Source organism: Lissotriton vulgaris, chromosome 5, assembly GCF_964263255.1.
Source record: "Lissotriton vulgaris chromosome 5, aLisVul1.2, whole genome shotgun sequence".
Classification (NCBI taxonomy): domain Eukaryota; kingdom Metazoa; phylum Chordata; class Amphibia; order Caudata; family Salamandridae; genus Lissotriton; species Lissotriton vulgaris.
In genome coordinates, this window is record NC_141693.1 from 43395937 (window position 1) to 43420746 (window position 24810).

The following is a 24810-nucleotide window of genomic DNA, read 5'->3' on the forward strand; positions in this document are numbered from 1 at the left end:
CCCAGGGCCGAGGAGGAAACACTGCTGCTGCTGAAGGACCCCGGAGGGGATAGACCCCAGGACGGAGGAAGAAACACTGCTGCTGCTGAAGGACCCCGGAGGGGATAGACCCCAGGACCGAGGAAGAAAAACTGCTGCTGCTGAGGGACCCCGGAGGCGCTAGACCCCGGGACAGAGGAAGACACACTGCTGCTGCTGAAGGACCCCAGAGGCGCTAGACCCCGGAACCAAGGAAGAAACACTGCTGCTGAAGGACCCCAGAGGTGCAAGACCCCAGGACCGAGGAAGAAACACTGCTGCTGCTGAAGGACCCCAGAGGTGCTAGACCCCAGGACCGAGGAAGAAACACTGCTGCTGCTGAAGGACCCCAGAGGTGCTAGACCCCGGGACCAAGGAAGAAACACTGCTGCTGCTGAAGGACCCCAGAGGTGCTAGACCCCGGGACCAAGGAAGAAACACTGCTGCTGCTGAAGGACCCCAGAGGTGCAAGACCCCAGGACCGAGGAAGAAACACTGCTGCTGCTGAAGGACCCCGGAGGCGCTAGACCCCAGGACCGAGGAAGAAACACTGCTGCTGCTGAAGGACCCCGGAGGCGCTAGACCCCAGGGCCAAGGAGGAAACACTGCTGCTGCTGAAGGACCCCGGAGGGGATAGACCCCAGGACGGAGGAAGAAACACTGCTGCTGCTGAAGGACCCTGGAGGCGCTAGACCTCGGGACTGAGGAAGAAACACGGCTGCTGCTGAAGGACCCCGGAGGCGCTAGACCCCAGGACCGAGGAAGAAACACTGCTGCTGCTGAGGGACCCCGGAGGCGCTAGACCCCAGGAAAGAGGAAGAAACACTGCTGCTGCTGAAGGACCTCAGAGGCGCTAGACCCCAGGACGGGGGAAGAAACACTGCTGCTGCTGAAAGACCCCGGAGGCGCTAGACCCCGGGACCGAGGAAGAAACACTGCTGCTGCTGTAGGACGCCGGAGGCGCTAGACCCCGGGACGGAGGAAGAAACACTGCTGCTGCTGAAGGACCCCAGATGTGCTAGACCCCAGGACCTGTGAATAAACACTGCTGCTGCTGAAGGACCCCAGAGGCGCAAGACCCCGGGACCGAGGAAGAAACGCTGCTGAAGGACCCCGGAGGCACTAGACCCCAGGACTGAGGAAGAAACACTGCTGCTGAAGGACCCCGGAGGCGCTAGACCCCAGGACCGAGGAAGAAACACTGCTGCTGCTGAAGGACCCCAGAGGCGCTAGACCCCAAGACTGAGGAAGAAACACTGCTGCTGCTGAGGGACCCCAGAGGCGCTAGACCCCAAGACTGAGGAAGAAACACTGCTGCTGCTGAGGGACCCCAGAGGCGCTAGACCCCAGGACCGAGGAAGAAACACTGCTGCTGCTGAAGGACCTCGGAGGGGATAGACCCCAGGACCTCGGAAGAAACACTGCTGCTGCTGAAGGACCCTGGAGATGCAAGACCCCAGGACAGAGGAAGAAACACTGCTGCTGCTGAAGGACCCCGGAAGGGATAGACCCCAGGACTGAGGTAGAAACACTGCTGCTGCTGAAGGACCCCAGAGGAGCTAGACCCCAGGACCGAGGAAGAAACACTGCTGCTGCTGAAGGACCCCGGAGGGGATAGACCCCGGGACCTAGGAAGTAACACTGCTGCTGCTGAAGGACCCCGGAGGCGCTAGACCCCAGGACCGAGGAAGAAACACTGCTGCTGCTGAAGGACCCCGGAGGCGCTAGACCCCAGGACCGAGGAAGAAACACTGCTGCTGCTGAAGGACCCCGGAGGCGCTAGACCCCGGGACCGAGGAAGAAACACTGCTGCTGCTGAAGGACCCCGGAGGCGCTAGACCCCAGGACCGAGGAAGAAACACTGCTGCTGCAGGACCCCAGAGGCGCTAGACCCCAGGACCGAGGAAGAAACACTGCTGCTGCTGAAGGACCCCGGAGGCACTAGACCCCAGGACCGAGGAAGAAACACTGCATCTGCTGAAGGACCCCGGAGGCGCTAGACCCCGGGACCGACGAAGAAACACTGCTGCTGCTGAAGGACGCCGGAGGCGCTAGACCCCGGGACCGAGGAAGAAACACTGCTGCTGCTGAAGGACCCCAGAGGCGCTAGACCCCAGGTCCGAGGAAGAAACACTGCTGCTGCTGAAGGACCCCAGAGGCGCTAGACCCCAGGACCGAGGAAGAAACACTGCTGCTGCTGAAGGACCCCGGAGGCGCTAGACCACAGGACCGAGGAAGAAACACTGCTGCTGCTGAGGGACCCCAGAGGCGCTAGACCCCAAGACTGAGGAAGAAACACTGCTGCTGAAGGACCCTGGAGATGCAAGACCCCAGGACCGAGGAAGAAACACTGCTGCTGCTGAAGGACCCCGGAGGGGATAGACCCCAGGACCGAGGAAGAAACACTGCTGCTGCTGAAGGACCCCAGAGGCGCTAGACCCCAGGACAGAGGAAGAAACACTGCTGCTGCTGAAGGAACCCAGAGGCGCTAGACCCCAGGACCGAGGAAGAAACACTGCTGCTGCTGAGGGACCCCGGAGGCACTAGACCCCAGGACCGAGGAAGAAACACTGCATCTGCTGAAGGACCCCGGAGGCGCTAGACCCCGGGACCGAGGAAGAAACACTGCTGCTGCTAAAGGACGCCGGAGGCACTAGACCCCGGGACCGAGGAAGAAACACTGCTGCTGCTGAAGGACCCCAGAGGCGCTAGAGCCCAGGTCCGAGGAAGAAACACTGCTGCTGCTGAAGGACCCCAGAGGCGCTAGACCCCAGGACCAAGGAAGAAACACTGCTGCTGCTGAAGGGCCCCGGAGGCGCTGGACCCCGGGACTGAGGAAGAAACACTGCTGCTGCTGAAGGACCCGGAGGCGCTAGAGCCCAGGACTGAGGAAGAGACACTGCTGCTGAAGGACCCTGGAGATGCAAGACCCCAGGACCGAGGAAGAAACACTGCTGCTGCTGAAGGACCCCGGAGGGGATAGACCCCAGGACCGAGGAAGAAACACTGCTGCTGCTGAAGGACGCCGGAGGCGCTAGACCCCAGGACCGAGGAAGAAACTCTGCTGCTGCTGCTGAAGGACATCAGAGGCGCTAGACCCCAGGACCGAGGAAGAAACACTGCTGCTGCTGAAGGACCCCGGAGGCGCTAGACCCCAGGTCCGAGGAGGAAACACTGCTGCTGCTGAAGGACCCCCGAGGCGCTAGACCCCAGGACCGAGGAAGAAACACTGCTGCTGCAGGACCCCAGAGGCGCTAGACCCCAGGACCGAGGAAGAAACACTGCTGCTGCTGAAGGACCCCGGAGGCACTAGACCCCAGGACCGAGGAAGAAACACTGCAGCTGCTGAAGGACCCCGGAGGGGATAGACCCCGGGACCTAGGAAGTAACACTGCTGCTGCTGAAGGACCCCGGAGGCGCTACACCCCAGGACAGAGGAAGAAACACTGCTGCTGCTGAAGGACCCCAGAGGCACTAGACCCCGGGACCGAGGAAGAAACACTGCTGCTGCTGAAGGACCCCAGAGGCGCTAGACCTAGGGACCGAGGAAGAAACACTGCTGTTGCTGAAGGACCCCGGAGGAGCTAGACCCCAGGACCGAGGAAGAAACACTGCTGCTGAAGGACCCCGGAGGCGCTAGACCCCAGGACCGAGAAAGAAACACTGCTGCTGCTGAAGGACCCCGGAGGCGCTAGACCCCGGGACCGAGGAAGAAACACTGCTGCTGCTGAAGGACCCCGGAGGCGCTAGACCCCGGGACCGAGGAAGAAACACTGCTGCTGCTGAAGGACCCCGGAGGCGCTAGACCCCGGGACCGAGGAAGAAACACTGCTGCTGCTGAAGGACCCCGGAGGCGCTAGACCCCAGGACCGAGGAAGAAACACTGCTGCTGCAGGACCCCAGAGGCGCTAGACCCCAGGACCGAGGAAGAAACACTGCTGCTGCTGAAGGACCCCGGAGGCACTAGACCCCAGGACCGAGGAAGAAACACTGCATCTGCTGAAGGACCCCAGGAGGCGCTAGACCGCAGGACCGAGGAAGAAACACTGCTGCTGCTGAAGGACCCCAGAGGCGCTAGACCCCGGAACCAAGGAAGAAACACTGCTGCTGCTGAAGGACCCCAGAGGTGCTAGACCCCAGGACCGAGGAAGAAACACTGCTGCTGCTGAAGGACCCCAGAGGTGCTAGACCCCGGGACCAAGGAAGAAACACTGCTGCTGCTGAAGGACCCCGGAGGCGCTAGACCCCAGGACCGAGGAAGAAACACTGCTGCTGCTGAAGGACCCCGGAGGCGCTAGACCCCAGGGCCGAGGAGGAAACACTGCTGCTGCTGAAGGACCCCGGAGGGGATAGACCCCAGGACGGAGGAAGAAACACTGCTGCTGCTGAAGGACCCCGGAGGGGATAGACCCCAGGACCGAGGAAGAAAAACTGCTGCTGCTGAGGGACCCCGGAGGCGCTAGACCCCGGGACAGAGGAAGACACACTGCTGCTGCTGAAGGACCCCAGAGGCGCTAGACCCCGGAACCAAGGAAGAAACACTGCTGCTGAAGGACCCCAGAGGTGCAAGACCCCAGGACCGAGGAAGAAACACTGCTGCTGCTGAAGGACCCCAGAGGTGCTAGACCCCAGGACCGAGGAAGAAACACTGCTGCTGCTGAAGGACCCCAGAGGTGCTAGACCCCGGGACCAAGGAAGAAACACTGCTGCTGCTGAAGGACCCCAGAGGTGCTAGACCCCGGGACCAAGGAAGAAACACTGCTGCTGCTGAAGGACCCCAGAGGTGCAAGACCCCAGGACCGAGGAAGAAACACTGCTGCTGCTGAAGGACCCCGGAGGCGCTAGACCCCAGGACCGAGGAAGAAACACTGCTGCTGCTGAAGGACCCCGGAGGCGCTAGACCCCAGGGCCAAGGAGGAAACACTGCTGCTGCTGAAGGACCCCGGAGGGGATAGACCCCAGGACGGAGGAAGAAACACTGCTGCTGCTGAAGGACCCTGGAGGCGCTAGACCTCGGGACTGAGGAAGAAACACGGCTGCTGCTGAAGGACCCCGGAGGCGCTAGACCCCAGGACCGAGGAAGAAACACTGCTGCTGCTGAGGGACCCCGGAGGCGCTAGACCCCAGGAAAGAGGAAGAAACACTGCTGCTGCTGAAGGACCTCAGAGGCGCTAGACCCCAGGACGGGGGAAGAAACACTGCTGCTGCTGAAAGACCCCGGAGGCGCTAGACCCCGGGACCGAGGAAGAAACACTGCTGCTGCTGTAGGACGCCGGAGGCGCTAGACCCCGGGACGGAGGAAGAAACACTGCTGCTGCTGAAGGACCCCAGATGTGCTAGACCCCAGGACCTGTGAATAAACACTGCTGCTGCTGAAGGACCCCAGAGGCGCAAGACCCCGGGACCGAGGAAGAAACGCTGCTGAAGGACCCCGGAGGCACTAGACCCCAGGACTGAGGAAGAAACACTGCTGCTGAAGGACCCCGGAGGCGCTAGACCCCAGGACCGAGGAAGAAACACTGCTGCTGCTGAAGGACCCCAGAGGCGCTAGACCCCAAGACTGAGGAAGAAACACTGCTGCTGCTGAGGGACCCCAGAGGCGCTAGACCCCAAGACTGAGGAAGAAACACTGCTGCTGCTGAGGGACCCCAGAGGCGCTAGACCCCAGGACCGAGGAAGAAACACTGCTGCTGCTGAAGGACCTCGGAGGGGATAGACCCCAGGACCTCGGAAGAAACACTGCTGCTGCTGAAGGACCCTGGAGATGCAAGACCCCAGGACAGAGGAAGAAACACTGCTGCTGCTGAAGGACCCCGGAAGGGATAGACCCCAGGACTGAGGTAGAAACACTGCTGCTGCTGAAGGACCCCAGAGGAGCTAGACCCCAGGACCGAGGAAGAAACACTGCTGCTGCTGAACGACCCCGGAGGGGATAGACCCCGGGACCTAGGAAGTAACACTGCTGCTGCTGAAGGACCCCGGAGGCGCTAGACCCCAGGACCGAGGAAGAAACACTGCTGCTGCTGAAGGACCCCGGAGGCGCTAGACCCCAGGACCGAGGAAGAAACACTGCTGCTGCTGAAGGACCCCGGAGGCGCTAGACCCCGGGACCGAGGAAGAAACACTGCTGCTGCTGAAGGACCCCGGAGGCGCTAGACCCCAGGACCGAGGAAGAAACACTGCTGCTGCAGGACCCCAGAGGCGCTAGACCCCAGGACCGAGGAAGAAACACTGCTGCTGCTGAAGGACCCCGGAGGCACTAGACCCCAGGACCGAGGAAGAAACACTGCATCTGCTGAAGGACCCCGGAGGCGCTAGACCCCGGGACCGACGAAGAAACACTGCTGCTGCTGAAGGACGCCGGAGGCGCTAGACCCCGGGACCGAGGAAGAAACACTGCTGCTGCTGAAGGACCCCAGAGGCGCTAGACCCCAGGTCCGAGGAAGAAACACTGCTGCTGCTGAAGGACCCCAGAGGCGCTAGACCCCAGGACCGAGGAAGAAACACTGCTGCTGCTGAAGGACCCCGGAGGCGCTAGACCACAGGACCGAGGAAGAAACACTGCTGCTGCTGAGGGACCCCAGAGGCGCTAGACCCCAAGACTGAGGAAGAAACACTGCTGCTGAAGGACCCTGGAGATGCAAGACCCCAGGACCGAGGAAGAAACACTGCTGCTGCTGAAGGACCCCGGAGGGGATAGACCCCAGGACCGAGGAAGAAACACTGCTGCTGCTGAAGGACCCCAGAGGCGCTAGACCCCAGGACAGAGGAAGAAACACTGCTGCTGCTGAAGGAACCCAGAGGCGCTAGACCCCAGGACCGAGGAAGAAACACTGCTGCTGCTGAGGGACCCCGGAGGCACTAGACCCCAGGACCGAGGAAGAAACACTGCATCTGCTGAAGGACCCCGGAGGCGCTAGACCCCGGGACCGAGGAAGAAACACTGCTGCTGCTAAAGGACGCCGGAGGCACTAGACCCCGGGACCGAGGAAGAAACACTGCTGCTGCTGAAGGACCCCAGAGGCGCTAGAGCCCAGGTCCGAGGAAGAAACACTGCTGCTGCTGAAGGACCCCAGAGGCGCTAGACCCCAGGACCAAGGAAGAAACACTGCTGCTGCTGAAGGGCCCCGGAGGCGCTGGACCCCGGGACTGAGGAAGAAACACTGCTGCTGCTGAAGGACCCGGAGGCGCTAGAGCCCAGGACTGAGGAAGAGACACTGCTGCTGAAGGACCCTGGAGATGCAAGACCCCAGGACCGAGGAAGAAACACTGCTGCTGCTGAAGGACCCCGGAGGGGATAGACCCCAGGACCGAGGAAGAAACACTGCTGCTGCTGAAGGACGCCGGAGGCGCTAGACCCCAGGACCGAGGAAGAAACTCTGCTGCTGCTGCTGAAGGACATCAGAGGCGCTAGACCCCAGGACCGAGGAAGAAACACTGCTGCTGCTGAAGGACCCCGGAGGCGCTAGACCCCAGGTCCGAGGAGGAAACACTGCTGCTGCTGAAGGACCCCCGAGGCGCTAGACCCCAGGACCGAGGAAGAAACACTGCTGCTGCTGAAGGACCCCAGAGGTGCTAGACCCCGGGACCAAGGAAGAAACACTGCTGCTGCTGAAGGACCCCAGAGGTGCAAGACCCCAGGACCGAGGAAGAAACACTGCTGCTGCTGAAGGACCCCGGAGGCGCTAGACCCCAGGACCGAGGAAGAAACACTGCTGCTGCTGAAGGACCCCGGAGGCGCTAGACCCCAGGGCCAAGGAGGAAACACTGCTGCTGCTGAAGGACCCCGGAGGGGATAGACCCCAGGACGGAGGAAGAAACACTGCTGCTGCTGAAGGACCCTGGAGGCGCTAGACCTCGGGACTGAGGAAGAAACACGGCTGCTGCTGAAGGACCCCGGAGGCGCTAGACCCCAGGACCGAGGAAGAAACACTGCTGCTGCTGAGGGACCCCGGAGGCGCTAGACCCCAGGAAAGAGGAAGAAACACTGCTGCTGCTGAAGGACCTCAGAGGCGCTAGACCCCAGGACGGGGGAAGAAACACTGCTGCTGCTGAAAGACCCCGGAGGCGCTAGACCCCGGGACCGAGGAAGAAACACTGCTGCTGCTGTAGGACGCCGGAGGCGCTAGACCCCGGGACGGAGGAAGAAACACTGCTGCTGCTGAAGGACCCCAGATGTGCTAGACCCCAGGACCGAGGAATAAACACTGCTGCTGCTGAAGGACCCCAGAGGCGCAAGACCCCGGGACCGAGGAAGAAACGCTGCTGAAGGACCCCGGAGGCACTAGACCCCAGGACTGAGGAAGAAACACTGCTGCTGAAGGACCCCGGAGGCGCTAGACCCCAGGACCGAGGAAGAAACACTGCTGCTGCTGAAGGACCCCGGAGGCGCTAGACCCCAGGACCGAGGAAGAAACACTGCTGCTGCTGAGGGACCCCAGAGGCGCTAGACCCCAAGACTGAGGAAGAAACACTGCTGCTGCTGAGGGACCCCAGAGGCGCTAGACCCCAAGACTGAGGAAGAAACACTGCTGCTGCTGAGGGACCCCAGAGGCGCTAGACCCCAGGACCGAGGAAGAAACACTGCTGCTGCTGAAGGACCTCGGAGGGGATAGACCCCAGGACTGAGGTAGAAACACTGCTGCTGCTGAAGGACCCCAGAGGAGCTAGACCCCAGGACCGAGGAAGAAACACTGCTGCTGCTGAAGGACCCCGGAGGGGATAGACCCCGGGACCTAGGAAGTAACACTGCTGCTGCTGAAGGACCCCGGAGGCGCTAGACCCCAGGACCGAGGAAGAAACACTGCTGCTGCTGAAGGACCCCGGAGGCGCTAGACCCCAGGACCGAGGAAGAAACACTGCTGCTGCTGAAGGACCCCGGAGGCGCTAGACCCCGGGACCGAGGAAGAAACACTGCTGCTGCTGAAGGACCCCGGAGGCGCTAGACCCCAGGACCGAGGAAGAAACACTGCTGCTGCAGGACCCCAGAGGCGCTAGACCCCAGGACCGAGGAAGAAACACTGCTGCTGCTGAAGGACCCCGGAGGCACTAGACCCCAGGACCGAGGAAGAAACACTGCATCTGCTGAAGGACCCCGGAGGCGCTAGACCCCGGGACCGACGAAGAAACACTGCTGCTGCTGAAGGACGCCGGAGGCGCTAGACCCCGGGACCGAGGAAGAAACACTGCTGCTGCTGAAGGACCCCAGAGGCGCTAGACCCCAGGTCCGAGGAAGAAACACTGCTGCTGCTGAAGGACCCCAGAGGCGCTAGACCCCAGGACCGAGGAAGAAACACTGCTGCTGCTGAAGGACCCCGGAGGCGCTAGACCCCAGGACCGAGGAAGAAACACTGCTGCTGCTGAGGGACCCCAGAGGCGCTAGACCCCAAGACTGAGGAAGAAACACTGCTGCTGAAGGACCCTGGAGATGCAAGACCCCAGGACCGAGGAAGAAACACTGCTGCTGCTGAAGGACCCCGGAGGGGATAGACCCCAGGACCGAGGAAGAAACACTGCTGCTGCTGAAGGACCCCAGAGGCGCTAGACCCCAGGACCGAGGAAGAAACACTGCTGCTGCTGAAGGAACCCAGAGGCGCTAGACCCCAGGACCGAGGAAGAAACACTGCTGCTGCTGAGGGACCCCGGAGGCACTAGACCCCAGGACCGAGGAAGAAACACTGCATCTGCTGAAGGACCCCGGAGGCGCTAGACCCCGGGACCGAGGAAGAAACACTGCTGCTGCTAAAGGACGCCGGAGGCACTAGACCCCGGGACCGAGGAAGAAACACTGCTGCTGCTGAAGGACCCCAGAGGCGCTAGAGCCCAGGTCCGAGGAAGAAACACTGCTGCTGCTGAAGGACCCCAGAGGCGCTAGACCCCAGGACCAAGGAAGAAACACTGCTGCTGCTGAAGGGCCCCGGAGGCGCTGGACCCCGGGACTGAGGAAGAAACACTGCTGCTGCTGAAGGACCCGGAGGCGCTAGAGCCCAGGACTGAGGAAGAGACACTGCTGCTGAAGGACCCTGGAGATGCAAGACCCCAGGACCGAGGAAGAAACACTGCTGCTGCTGAAGGACCCCGGAGGGGATAGACCCCAGGACCGAGGAAGAAACACTGCTGCTGCTGAAGGACGCCGGAGGCGCTAGACCCCAGGACCGAGGAAGAAACTCTGCTGCTGCTGCTGAAGGACATCAGAGGCGCTAGACCCCAGGACCGAGGAAGAAACACTGCTGCTGAAGGACCCCGGAGGCGCTAGACCCCAGGACCGAGGAAGAAACACTGCTGCTGCTGAAGGACCCCGGAGGGGATAGACCCCAGGACCGAGGAAGAAACACTGTTGCTGCTGAAGGACCCCGGAGGCGCTAGACCCCAGGACCAAGGAAGAAACCCTGCTGCTGCTGAGGGACCCCCGAGGCGCTAGACCCCAGGACCGAGGAAGAAACACTGCTGCTGAAGGACCCTGGAGATGCAAGACCCCAGGACCGAGGAAGAAACACTGCTGCTGCTAAAGGACCCCGGAGGGGATAGACCCCAGGACCGAGGAAGAAACACTGCTGCTGCTGAAGGACACCGGAGGGGATAGACCCCAGGACCGAGGAAGAAACAATGATGCTGCTGAAGGACCCCGGAAGGGATAGACCCCAGGACTGAGGTAGAAACACTGCTGCTGCTGAAGGACCCCAGAGGAGCTAGACCCCGCGAGACCGAGGAAGAAACACTGCTGCTGCTGAAGGACCCCGGAGGCGCTACACCCCAGGACAGAGGAAGAAACACTGCTGCTGCTGAAGGACCCCGGAGGCGCTAGACCCCAGGACCGAGGAAGAAACACTGCTGCTGCTGAAGGACCCCAGAGGCGCTAGACCCCGGGACCGAGGAAGAAACACTGCTGCTGCTGAAGGACCCCGGAGGCGCTAGACCCCAGGACCGAGGAAGAAACACTGCTGCTGCTGAAGGACCCCAGAGGCGCTAGACCCCAGGACCGAGGAAGAAACACTGCTGCTGCTGAAGGACCCCGGAGCCGCTAGACCCCGGGACCGAGGAAGAAACACTGCTGCTACTGAAGGACCCCAGGAGGCGCTAGACCCCAGGACCGAGGAAGAAACACTGCTGCTACTGAAGGACCCCAGGAGGCGCTAGACCCCAGGACCGAGGAAGAAACACTGCTGCTGCTGAAGGACCCCAGAGGCGCTAGACTCCAGGACCGAGGAAGAAACACTGCTGCTGCTGAAGGACCCCAGAGGCGCTAGACTCCAGGACCGAGGAAGAAACACTGCTGCTGCTGAAGGACCCCAGAGGAGCTAGACCCCGTGGGACCGAGGAAGAAACACTGCTGCTGCTGAAGGACCCCGGAGGCGCTACACCCCAGGACAGAGGAAGAAACACTGCTGCTGCTGAAGGACCCCGGAGGCGCTAGCCCCTAGGACCGAGGAAGAAACACTGCTGCTGCTGAAGGACCCCAGAGGCGCTAGACCCCGGGACCGAGGAAGAAACACTGCTGCTGCTGAAGGACCCCGGAGGCGCTAGACCCCAGGACCGAGGAAGAAACACTGCTGCTGCTGAAGGACCCCAGAGGTGCTAGACCCCAGGACCGAGGAAGAAACACTGCTGCTGCTGAAGGACCCCGGAGCCGCTAGACCCCGGGACCGAGGAAGAAACACTGCTGCTACTGAAGGACCCCAGGAGGCGCTAGACCCCAGGACCGAGGAAGAAACACTGCTGCTACTGAAGGACCCCAGGAGGCGCTAGACCCCAGGACCGAGGAAGAAACACTGCTGCTGCTGAAGGACCCCAGAGGCGCTAGACTCCAGGACCGAGGAAGAAACACTGCTGCTGCTGAAGGACCCCAGAGGCGCTAGACCCCGGGACCGAGGAAGAAACACTGCTGCTGCTGAAGGACCCCGGAGGCGCTAGACCCCGGGACCGAGGAAGAAACACTGCTGCTGCTGAGGGACCCCAGAGGCGCTAGACCCCGGGACCGAGGAAGAAACACTGCTGCTGCTGAAGGACCCCGGAGGGGATAGACCCCAGGACGGAGGAAGAAACACTGCTGCTGCTGAAGGACCCCGGAGGTGGACGGCCTGCGAGGAGAGGACTCGTCCGGATCACCCGTAGCCTGCGGTCAGTGTTCAGCAACTTAAAGGAAGGCAGTCGGAGACATCTAAACAGCCAAGATCAGTCCATGTAATCACTGCCCAGCATGACATGCATTTATGCATTCATCCTGCGAGGGGTCCCAGATCAAGTGTGCCTTGAAGCTGTAACTCTAGCACAGCTGGCCTGCATTCGCCGCACTTCTCTGTGTCTGATGATCGTGTGAAGCTGGTGTGTCTTACAAGGTGACCTGCACTGCCAGAGTCATGTGCGCCAATGCCATTGAGAGCCCATGTGACACCCCGCATTACTGCACCTCTGCCTCTCCAAATCTTCTGCTGTCTACCATGACCTGAGACCGTGTGTTCCACACCCTGCATTACTGCACCTCTGCCTCCCCACCTCTTCTGCTGTCTACCATGACCTGAGACCGTGTGTTCCACACCCTGCATTACTGCACCTCTGCCTCTCCAAATCTTCTGCTGTCTACCATGACCTGAGACCGTGTGTTCCACACCCTGCATTACTGCACCTCTGCCTCTGCACCTCTTCTGCTGTCTACCATGACCTGAGACCGTGTGTGCCACACCATGCATTACTGCACCTCTGCCTCTCCACCTGTTCTGCTGTGCACCATGACCCGAGACCGTGTGTGCCACCCTGCATTACTGCACCTCTTCTGCTGTGCACCATAACTACATGAGCTCCTAAGATAGCCCTACCATGCCACATCAAGGGGCATATTTACAAGCAACATTCAGAGAGCGGTGTTAAGCCAAAATTGCTAACGCCACGCCTCAACAGTTTCGAAACACAGGGATGCGCCATATTTGCAAGAATGCGGCACACTCCTGCATTTTCCCTAGTGATGGCACTAAATGTAGCTGCCTAGCGCCACAAGGGTGCCTGCGTTGCAGGGAATGATTGTTCATTTGCACATAAACAATCACTAATGGCGATTAGTAATATCTATGTGTGCTTAAGAATGCAGCACATATAAAAGTTTATGTGCAGGAAGGGACCCCTTTCTGCACATGAACAATCACTAATGGCGAATTCCTGTTTCTGTCTGTGCTGCAGAATGCAGCAAACGTGGAAACAGCATTTCTCGTCGTTGCACCTGTTCAAGACCAGGTTTTCCCTGGTCTTATTTTTGGTGCTGCCCCATGATTACGCCTCCCTTGTAAATCAGGCGCAGCATCAAAAAACAATGGGTTTTGTGGTGGAACACCCAGAGCAACACCCATAGCCCCTCCCTTTGCTGCGAACTGCTGCAGTAAGGGGCATATTTACAAGGAGACGTTAAGCCACATTAAGTGACTTAAGGCCACCTTGTAAATATGGAGCAGGGCATTGCGCCACAGGAACGTCATTAAAAGTGATGTTCCTGTGGTGCCATGCCCTTGTAAATATGCCCCCAAGTCTTCTAACACTGACAAATGTGAGAGCCCAGGCGCTACACACTGCTTTAACCATTAAACCCTTTCAGTATATCTTGGTATCCCAAAACACCCACATACATAGGACTTCTGATTATCTGCAGGGTGGAGGGAGTTCTTACTTTCCTCTTTTGCACTCACTTCCGGCGGAAGTGGGGGGAGCGGTCTAGTCTTCCTGCCGCCTCCTCCCTACATAACCGATGTGCTGGCCGACGCGCAGCGGACGCGCGCAGCGGGCGAGACGGTGGCGCGCCGGAGTCGTGCCAGAGTCCTGCCCGTCTGCGCCCGTCCGCGACCAGACGGGACCAGGGGCCACCCCCCTTGCCTCTTCAAAAGCTACTTTTTCGTACTCTAGTGAGACCCTGATGAGTCTCAAGCCTTTACAATGTTCACGGCACCACCCCCTTCTGTCCTGCCTCCATGCCCCTTTAAGTTGTCCGGAATGCAATCTATCCTTATTATCCCTTCCCTCCTTAATTGATATAGCCTCCTCTAATTTTCCGCAAACCCCATCACGGCACAAACCCTTTAATTCCCCCGCTGACCTCACTTTTATCAGCCTAAATTGCAGGTCCTTACCGAAGCATAGGAACGACATCCTTGACCTCATCACTTCCACCCACTCAACCAGCTGCTATGTTTCTCACGGAGACTTGGCTGAACGACAGCTCGGGCCCCGACTTAGCCTCGGCCCTCCCCGATGACTACACTTATGCAGGCAAAAATAGAGTGGGAAAAGAGGGAGGCAGTATAGCAGTCATTTTTAAAAGAACCTATTCTTGTAAATGGGAACACCTAGCTATTCCTAACTGTGAAGCCGGCCTGTTTAAACTTCTGCTCTCCCCCAACTACACTCTTTCGGGCATTCTCGTCTACCATCCACCTGGCACGGGCAGTACTTGGGCCTCTTCATTCCCTGACTATATTGTTCCGTTACTCTTGCATTCAACCAATTTTTTTGGTCCTCGGAGACCTTAACTTACATCTTAACGTTGCATCCTGCCCCACCAGTACACACCTTATACAGGATTTAGCAGCACTGAATATCTCCCTGCATAACTCTGGCCCCACTCACAAGGCAGGAAACTTGTTAGATCCCATTTTTTTCCAATTTAGACACTTTAGCTTGTAAACCCCCTAGGCCCATTCCCTGGTCAGATTACATATTTAGTTTTTCTATAAAAATTGACTGTGTGCCGATTTCGTCGGGTAACTCCACGCCTCCTAGAGGTGGCAGAAATTGGAAGAATCTAGATTTTAAAAAACCGAATGCCTGTCTTAAGGATACTAGACCTCCTATTAACATGGCCACCGTTGAGGAGGAGGCTGTTTTACAAAATTGGCTTACCTCCGCGTTCAATGCATGTGTTCCCTTACGCAAATATAAACACAACTCGCGTCATTCCCCTGCCCCATGGTTCACTGAGCAATTAAAAAAGGAGAAATCTATATGTAAAAAGTTGGAACGGAAATGGCGCGTGGATTATGACCCGGGGCGAAACGAACTTACAAAGATGCTCTTACTAAATACCACTCTCTTTGTAACACAGCCAGGGCGTAACATGTAAATTGAACCATTCTTAATGCTCAGAACCGACATAAAGCCTTATTTAAAGTAGTGCAGGAACTTTCAGGCAAGTCCTGCCTGCCCAAGGCTCCCTGCTTGAATGAAATGCAATGTAACTCCCTGGCAGAATTCTTCACTGCCAAAATCGAGACCATTTATACTAATTTTGGAGCTCCTACTCACACTACTTCCCCTGCTGAGCAGGTCATGTCCTTACCCTTGCATGAATTAGAAACAAATACGCTAAGGGATTCGCGCTCCCTGCTTCAGCTGACTGCATGGGACCCCCTCACTATCATTTCGCTGCAGAATATCTTGGGTTGCATTAAATCTGGTTCCCCCTGGACCCCATGCCCCCACAAATCCTTTTATCTCTTGATTCGCATGCACTCACTTTGATTTTGGAACTCCTCAATGCCTCACTCAAAGAAGCCAAGGTTCCGAGTACGTGGAAGCACGCGATGATTGTGCCCCTACTGAAGAAGGCCAACGTTGATCCCAACAATCCAGCTAATTTCCGTCCCATCTCACTTCTTCCGGTCTGTTCCAAAATCCTGGAAAGCATGTTAACAAACAGCTCACCACTCACATTGAATCAGGCAACTTTCTCCATCAGTCTCAGTCTGGTTTTAGGGCTGGCTTCTCAACCGAGTCTACTCTTCTTGGGGTCTCTGAGGCCATTCGGTGCCAGGTAGACAGAGGGGAAACTGTGGCACTCATCCTATTGGATTTGAGTGCCGCTTTCGACACGGTTTCCCACTCCATCCTTCTTACTGCAATCAAGTCCATCGGCATCAGTGGCTCAGCTCTCGGTTGGCTGGCCAGCCATCTCTCCGACCGCACGTTTCAAGTTTTTTCCCCCTCCTCAGCTTCAAAAATCCATAATTCCACTCATGGCGTTCCGCAGGGCTCTATTCTGAGTCCACTATTTTTCAACGTATATGTTAGACCCCTTGCTACCATTGCGGAACAAGCCGGACTTATTATTTATTCTTACGCGGATGATACTCAGATCATCTACTCACTTTCCACAGGCCAACACTCTACCTCAATAATATAGCTAGTTGGATGCATAACAACAAATTAAAACTAAAAGGGGATAAGACAGAGCTTCTCCTATTTGGCCACAATACCACACTCTGGGGCCCCACCATTGGCCACAGCAAATGGGTCCCATACCTGTTCCCTCCAAAACAGGTCGCAACCTAGGCATCATATTTGATGATCAGCTGTTGATGAGGCAACATGTGATCAAGGTCTCGGCCACCTGTATTACCATCCTCAAGTGGCTGAGAAAGATCATATGGATGCTTCCCCATGACACCCAGAGAACCGTAGTCCAAGCGTTAATTACATCTCGGTTGGACTATGGGAATGTCCTTCTCCTGGGTGCATTTAAGGAGGCGACTCGTAAACTTCAGACGGTCCAAAACATGACTGTTCGATTACTCTGCAATCTCCCGAGAACCTCTTCCACCTCGGCTTCTTTGTGCAGTCTCCACTGGCTTCGAATCGAAAGCCGTTCTAAATTTAAAGCCCTCTGTATTATGCACCGTATCAAGTCAGGTACTGCCTCTCTTTATTTAAGCACTCTGGTTCACCACTATTGTCCCCCCCGCACTCTTCGTTCGTCTACCCAATATAGATATCAGGTGCCTCGTATTAGGAGAGCCAGAATGGGCGGCCGCTCATTTGCTTATTTGGCTCCTTCCCTGTGGAATACTCTACCTCTTTCCTTACGCACTGAATCCTGCTATCTAAGGTTCCGCAGAGACCTTAAGACCTGGTTATTTAACTTATTGACTCTTTTGGTTGGTAAAAGTTTGTTCTTTGTAACTACCCCGTTCTCTCTTTTGTTTAGCGCCGGGAAACCTCCGGGTAGCTGTGCGCTGTATAAAATTAAATATAATAATAATAATAATAATAATAATAATAATCTGCAGCTGCTTATGTGGTGCGAGGTGGAAACCTCGGGGCTCTGACAGACACCCAGCGCGATCTTCTGCAGTTTCTTACACGGGTCACACTTTGAAACTCACTTACAACTAACAAACGCACCTAATGCGCGTGGGCAACCTTCACCGGGGACCCGCGGAGACCTAGAGAGTGAACTGTGATCCCTGAATGACCACTGAGGTCCCTTCAGGGACCCGCGGAGACCCACAGAGTGAAAGGTGATCCCTGAGTGATCACAGAGGTCCCTTCAGGGACCCGCGAAGACCCACAGAGTGAACGGTGATCCCTGAATGACCACAGAGGTCCCTTCAGGGACCCGCAGAGACCCAGAGAGTGAACGGTGATCCCTGAATGATCACAGAGGTCCCTTCAGGGACCCACAGAGTGAACGGTGATCCCTGAATGACCCCAGAGGTCCCTTGCCCTCTTCTAGGAGGTGCGACTAACCTGTGATCCCTAATAGCTGATTTAAATGCCGTGTATTGCTCTGGAATCCAACTCCCATTCCTTGTGCGATTGGACAACCATTTATGTGGGACCCGCAGGGTGTCTTTGATCCCTGAACACCCAGATATTGCATCTTTTGGGAGACTCCAGTAATGTATTCACTTGTGAATCATGAACACCCACGCACATACCTTGTGCTCTTGGACAACCATTTCACTTTGCTGAGAAATCCTTTGAGGTGCTGTCGAAGGGTTTGAATGGGAAGAGTATTCCTTGATCATCAATAACCTTCTGCAACCCATCTCTGTGGTAGGCAGCTCTAGGACAGCGAGTCGTTATGCATCTGGTGACTTCTTGCTCGTCTTCTTCAGTTTCACTCTTCCCTCCAGCTTGTGTCCTCTCTGGTCTACGTTTCTCAACCTCTCAGCCGTGTTGTCCTTTTACCCTTTCCTACTGTTTTACATAAAACTCCTATACTGTTTTTGCTTCTTTGAAATCTGTTGTCTGCTTGTTTGCTGAAAATGCCCTGGCCATCATAAAGCGTCTCCTCAGAGTTCGTGGCTTAGCTAGTTTCTTTGGTCAGGGGTAGGGGCAACATGCATGTTCTTCATAATGGCGACCGTCAGCTCTTGACTGTGTTTGGATTTGTGGTGATAGAAAAGGCTTTTTTACCAGTTTGCCCCAGTGATGTCTTGACCTTCTGGTCTTGCCGGTGTGACATGTCTGACCAGTTCTTTGTTGCATCCAGCGGATTTGGACACTATGTGGTCATGGTAGAATGGACCTTGTGTGCGCGCCACGGATGGCTGTATGGACGGGGCGCCATCTTGAATCTCCACTGTAAGTATGATAGAGGTCGGGGTTAGCCTGCCAGATGTACAGTGTTTATTGCAGATGTTCATGAATCTTATGGGAGTCCCTGTGTGGGATGACTTGGGACCCTCTATCCTTAGAAGTGCAGCTGTGGCCTTTGTATTCCTTCGGGTATCTCCTCTAGCTGGTCATGGGTGATGTAGTTAGTAGGAGACAGCTGCCTCTTGAGAAGGGAAGGGTAAGTCTTTGACCATGACCTGCCCTTCTCTTCACCTGGGGTGTCACTCACCAAAGACTGACACATGCACAGCTGAAAGACTTCTTTCCCCTTTCTTCTCCATTGTGGGATTCTCTGAATAAAATACTCCTGTCACCATCCAGACTTCCTGCTGAGAGTTGGAAGGAGAGTGTGGCTTGAGTGTCTGTAGATTGATACACAAGGTGTCAGAACAACCTCGAGCGAAGCACAGCACTGTGCTGAGGGAATAGATACACCAGCATCTAATGTGGACTAAGCTCCTGCGTGACTGCTCCAGGGCTTCCTACTGAGCTCTGAGGGGTTCTCTCCAGGTCAGGTGTGCTGAGGGAATAGATAGACCAGCATCTAATGTGGACTGAGCTCCTGAGTCTCTGCTCCAGGGCTTCCTCCGGAGCTCTGAGAGGTTCTCTCCAGGTCAGGTGTGCTGAGGGAATAGATAAACCAGCATCTAATGTGGACTGAGCTCCTGAGTCACTGCTCCGGGGCTTCCTATGAGTTCTGAGAGGTTCTCTCCAGGTCAGGTGTGCCGAGGGAATACACAAACCAGCATCTAATGTGGACTGAGCTCCTGAGTCACTGCTCCAGGGCTTCCTATGAGCTCTGAGGGGTTCTCTCCAGGTCAGGTGTGCTGAGGGAATAGATAAACCAGCATCTAATGTGGACTGAGCTCCAGAGTCACTGCTCCAGGGCTTCCTATGAGCTCTGAGGGGTTCTCTCCAGGTCAGGTGTGCTGAGGGAATATATAAACCAGCATCTAATGTGGACTGAGCTCCTGAGTCACTGCTCCAGGGCTTCCTATGAGATCTGAAGGGCATGTCTCCAGGTCAGGTGAGCTGAGGGAATAGATACACCAGCATCTAATGTGGACTGAGATCCTGAGTCACTGCTCCAGGGCTTCCTATGAGCTCTGAGGGGTTCTCTCCAGGTCGAGTGAGGGGCACCCCTTGAAATGCATGGAGCTCTCTGTTGAAAGGGTTCATGGTCGGCTTTGTTTGAAGGGGAGAGTGGGACTGCAAGTGGTCGTGGCGAGCCCATGCCTGCTTTATGTCCGCTGCAGCCCCCATCTGGGTCTTGAGGTGACTCACTCACACAAGCCCCCAGGATGTAAACGTGCCAGCGTGGGCCTAGTGACCCGGGAGCGACGTGGGTGACTGTTAAATTGCCTTTCATCTTCTCATACTAAAGAAGGGCACAGTTTGGCGAAAGGAAACAGAGCGGACAGGCCTCTTCCTGCAGAGCCTTGGAACAGGGCTGGATCACTCGATCACCGATACTGGCTTTCTTATTTTCCCAGAACAATTTACAGTGTTTTTGTATTATTAACCCTGCATTTGTGTAGCACATGATGTTGATATAGATTAAAGTGTGTTTCCTGATACAAAGCACTGTCTGAGCAGTTGATTTATTGGGCCGTGTTTGGTTAGACTCTGGTGGAGTCTCTCTCCCTCCTCCACCTCCCTGGTGGAGTCTCTCTCCCTCCTCCACCTCCCTGGTAAGCCTGGGAGTCTCTCTCCCTCCTCCGCCTCCCTGGTAAGCCTTGGAGTCTCTCTCCCTCCTCCACCTCTCTGGTAAGCCTTGGCTGCTTGCCCTGCTGCCCTGCGAGGCAAGTGCCAAAGGGGTGCACTTAATGTTCGCTCTTCCAAGTCCTAATAGGTCAGCCCCAGGACACATGAGGGAACATACTCAAACCCCCTCAACTGAGGTCCATTGAACCTGTGTGTCCCCTGGCTCCAATGGAGCCTGACAGCTTGCTTTTAATCACTTAACAAGCATTTACAATGCAATAGGTCTCGCAGCATTAAAGTTTGAGTTACTGGCATTGTAAATGACAATGCTTTGCATGAATTTTTTTTTTTATTTGCAATTGGTATATAAACATTGTTTGTGAATGGTTAGCTGATGTGGTGGTGTCCCCGAGTGATGTGGTGGTGTCCCCGAGTGATGTGGTGGTGTCCCCGAGTGATGTGGTGGTGTCCCCGAGTGATGCGGTGGTGTCCCCGAGTGATGCGGTGGTGTCCCCGAGTGATGCGGTGGTGTCCCCGAGTGATGCGGTGGTGTTCCTGAGTGATGTGGTGTGTGAGGGTGTGAGGGTGAGAGGGTTGTGAGGGGTGTGAGGCTGTAACGGCGGGTGAGGGTGTGTGAGGGTGAGTGAGCTGCAGACTCAAAGGCTTTTCTTTTTATTCTTTAAGCATGCTGCACAACATCTGGGGTCCCAGAGGCGAGACCTATTGGCTTTGCCAAGGAGGGTTGTCATCATGCTATTGCTGCAGCTCTAAGCAAAACTACAGAGTTAATACCCAGGTATTAACGACAAGGTAGTAATGTGGGGCGTTCAAAGCATGTATTCCTTTCACAAGCAATGACTTCCAAGGCAGGGCCACGATTGGGCCAACAGGAGATCTCTGCCGCCGGGCACCAGGAGATCTGATCTGCCACGGCTGCTGTTCAGCCTGAACACGGAGCAGAGAAACCTGAGGAGGGAGCGGGGTGGACTCCTCCTGGGAGCAGGTGACCGCTCCCTCCATCCCCGGGGCAGCTTGAGGAGGTGCTCTTGGGCGCCCTCCTTCCCCGTCTGCCCGCTGGCGCCCCTACCCCGACTCTCACCTGCCTCTTTCCAGCTTCGGCTCCTTCCTCCTCTCATCCTGCGCCGGACATGTCATGTCATGTCATTTGGGATCAACGGGCCGAGGGGGAGGGCGGAGGCAGCAGCTGTAAACTCACAGTGCTTGGGAACCAAGTGCCTGAACTCCGCCCCCTCCGAGGAGGGCATGGTCTGCTCCAGTCTGAGGCCACATGCCCGCCCACAGGATTAACCCTTGCTGTGTCAATGAGGAAAATTGAATTTTGCCTTGTCATGTGTCCCTACGTGTTCCCCATCCTATGTAATATGTGCATGATTAATATGCATATATATCCCCCTATGACCGAATAAAGACGCAATTATAGTTGTGTCCAACGTTAGTATGTTAGTTATCCAGTCCCCGTGAAAGCAACGAGTATTAGGCCTATGTTGCCCACGTTTTACATGGTGTACGTTAATTCATCGAATTGTCCCCGTTGCTAGGCCTCAAAGGGCCTGAACACCAGATTCAAGCTCCAGTCTCCTGAACCCACTCTGAGGAGCGATGCAGCCCCTCCCGCATCCCTGACCCTTCGCTTACTTCCTGCCGCGCAGCGCGGTGCCCGGCCTGGCTCTGTCTGCCTGCCTGCCAAGAATATGTTATGCCTCTAGTTATCAGTTCAGCTCTCCGTCTTCACATTCCTAAGCTAACGAACCGCATAAACATCTTCAGCTATAGTCTAGTCTTCCTGTCTCCATGCAAGAGAATTACTGTATTAATATCCATAGAAGGTTCATAGCACACGCAATACATGAAGAATATATGCATGCATCAGCCTTAGTGTCAAGTAGCCTTTGCTCTGATGACTTTTAGATTCTATCAACATGTACTCCAAACACAAGATACCAGATATGCTATAGGTACATGTCGTCCTGACATCCCAGACTTTAGTCTCCTCTTCTAGTGCTAGAAGTCAGAGCCCCCAGCTCTCCCCAGTTACACGTCATGGCCCGTTTGCGCGCACCACTAGGTTAAAGGTTCCAGCTGCCCAGGTAGCCCCCTCCATGTATCCACCCATTTATGACACTTCTGTGACGTTCTCATCACATGTCTTCGTGCACGCCCTGTGCACGCCTTCTTTTTACGCCCATGTGTTCCTATCTTACGTTTGTCACTTGTTACGCCTACTGTATTCAATGCAATTGTAATGTTTTCCTATATATACTATGTACTGTTAATGAGACGTTGCAGCTGCCATTCCATGCCATTCTATTTCAGGCTGTCCCGATCCTGTCCCTTCCCTTGTGCCTGATTAAAGCCTGTTCAACTCAGATACCCCGGATCCTGCCTCTTATTTATTGAGCTATCTGTTTTATTTAATGCATAGAAAAATAGTACCGGTAATTAATTATTTATTTACCACATAATGGCGCCCGAATAGGGACAAGCCCCTTCCCCACGCGCCGGAGATGTAACGCAGGCCCCCTGAAACTTCTACAGCCGTGACGGAACTCTACCGTGCACGTGCAGATATTTCTGCTTCATCAAGTCTCCCTCAGGCCCACGGAGGAGACGGAGACTGCGGTCCGGCATCCAGACGAGGCGGTGAGGAATGCGGTTCGTCCCGACCAGAGCCCAAGCCGAGAGAGCAAGGTCTGAGGTATCCGGAGGCCCACCTGTTTCCGAAGCCCGAAGTTCGAAGCGCATGCGTAGTAACCAGACGTCGTAGCAGTCCAGTCCAGTCCGAGGCCTTCAGTTCTGCTTCCCGGTGAGTACCGTTGCTGGGGGAGTATCTAGACGGGGTCATTAGTTTGTCTCCGGTCCGATGGGTTTGGGTACGCAGATCCAGTCCGACGTGTCCATCTAGGTGGATACGGTATGACGTGTCTCTTTATGAGACCGGTATGTTCTGTACTGTTTTAGCAGTGCATCCAGTAATTCTAGTAAGTCCGTTCTCGAGAAATTCAAGCGTTATGTTTTCAGTGCATCAGTTCGAACTGTTATTAATGTATTTCTATGTCGTGGTATGAGTGATTTGTTTGCCATTTCATTACTGTGATTATTGTGAATTGTGTTTTAGTCCAAGTACGACTTAAATATGCCTCTGTTTTCAAAGTTACGTCAGTTAAAAACCAGAAAAGGGGTACTCGAAGAAGCAGTTCCTGTCCCTCCTAGGGACAGTCCTGGACATTTTATGTATCACAAGCATGGCTTAGATGCCATATTATATCTAGACTTATGGGTGGATTATACAAAGAATCTTAGAGAAATATAGATGGCCTGTATCAGGTACATGGGATGCCGAGTGCATCATGCGAGTAGAAGAGGCATTATGGAAAAAGAAAGCCAGACAATCCCAGAAAGATGCCATAGAATTATGGCGTAAAGAATCCCATAAAAGATCCGAAAAAGATTTCAGAAAAGCAGAATTAAGTAGGGAATCCTCAGAAAAATCCCAAGAAAGGGAACTTCTAGAAGTAGGTGAACGAGTTAGAGCAGAACAGTCAGACAGACAGAGAAATGCCCTTATTAAAGGTATGTATCCTCTTCTTGCCGAGGGCTTGCCGAAGGCAACCCCGGAAGTACCCTGTAATTTACCGCCACCATTGGTCCCGACTAAGCTACGTCATAAACCGAGTGCAGCTGAAATTTTCCTTTCGTCCTATTTGGACGATACTGTCCCAGAATATGCAAATCCTATTCCGCCTGCTCACCCTCAGCACCCTGTTAATAATGTAATTCCTGTTCCTTCAGCCACTGGTCCCGGGGACTCCGTTAATGTGCCAGTACCCCCGGACCAGCCCACATTACGTGTGCCCGTTTTACCAGTCACTTTACCAGCACGTTCAGTATTAACTGACGATTCCAGTTCAGGAGGAGCGGGGGGAGGTGCCCCTACCACCCCGCCTCAAGTTAAACGACTGACGCTGAGAGACCCAGCGTTACAGCGCACGCCAAAAGTGACTACATACGCGGACCTCAAGCGACACCTTACTGACTGCATATATGATTCAGTACCAGGCGAAGATCACATGAAATTATATTCAGTACGTTTAAGACGAGTTGCCAACTTTTTGGCCACCCTGCCTGACATGAAAGAACATCTAGACAGAATATATCATTTTATCCGTACAGGGGAGAATTCAGAAAGTATTCACGAAGCTATGGCACACAGAAAAGTCGAGATTCAAAGTATGACTTTGCAATTTATGATTAACTGTTTAATAAGAGAACAAGATTATCCTGATAAAGACAAAGACGAGATGAAAGCCCTGACCAGGTGGAGTGACAATATAGCAGAGGGAAAACATAAGACACAAGGTAGTATAGAAAGTATGTACAGGAAAATTCGTAAGGAAATTATAAGTATACACGAGAAGGAGGAAGCAAAAAGAGCAACCGAGAAAGAGAATGACTCTTCAAGTGAAGAGGTAGATAGCGAGAATACCGCCAGAATAGCGTATGTAGGTAGAACTAGATTTTCCGACAGACATTCACGTCTAGATTACAAGAAAGTTTTTCCTCCTCCCGTACCAGAACAGTGTTCTCTAGAACAAGTATTCCAGGCCCCCGATAAAATTCTGAAACTACGAATAGGTTATAGTGAGCTTAGTACCATGCATGAACAAGAACTAGCCCGATCAGCCGTTCGATGGACTA

The 24810-nt window shown here is 55.4% G+C and overlaps 1 protein-coding gene across 1 annotated transcript in view; it reads right to left on the reverse strand.

The window, feature by feature from the left end:
* Positions 1-24810, reverse strand: part of LOC147710084 (E3 ubiquitin-protein ligase TRIM39-like) — a 249858-nt gene that overhangs the window by 211248 nt on the left and 13800 nt on the right. The gene's annotated exons all lie outside the window — the stretch shown is intronic.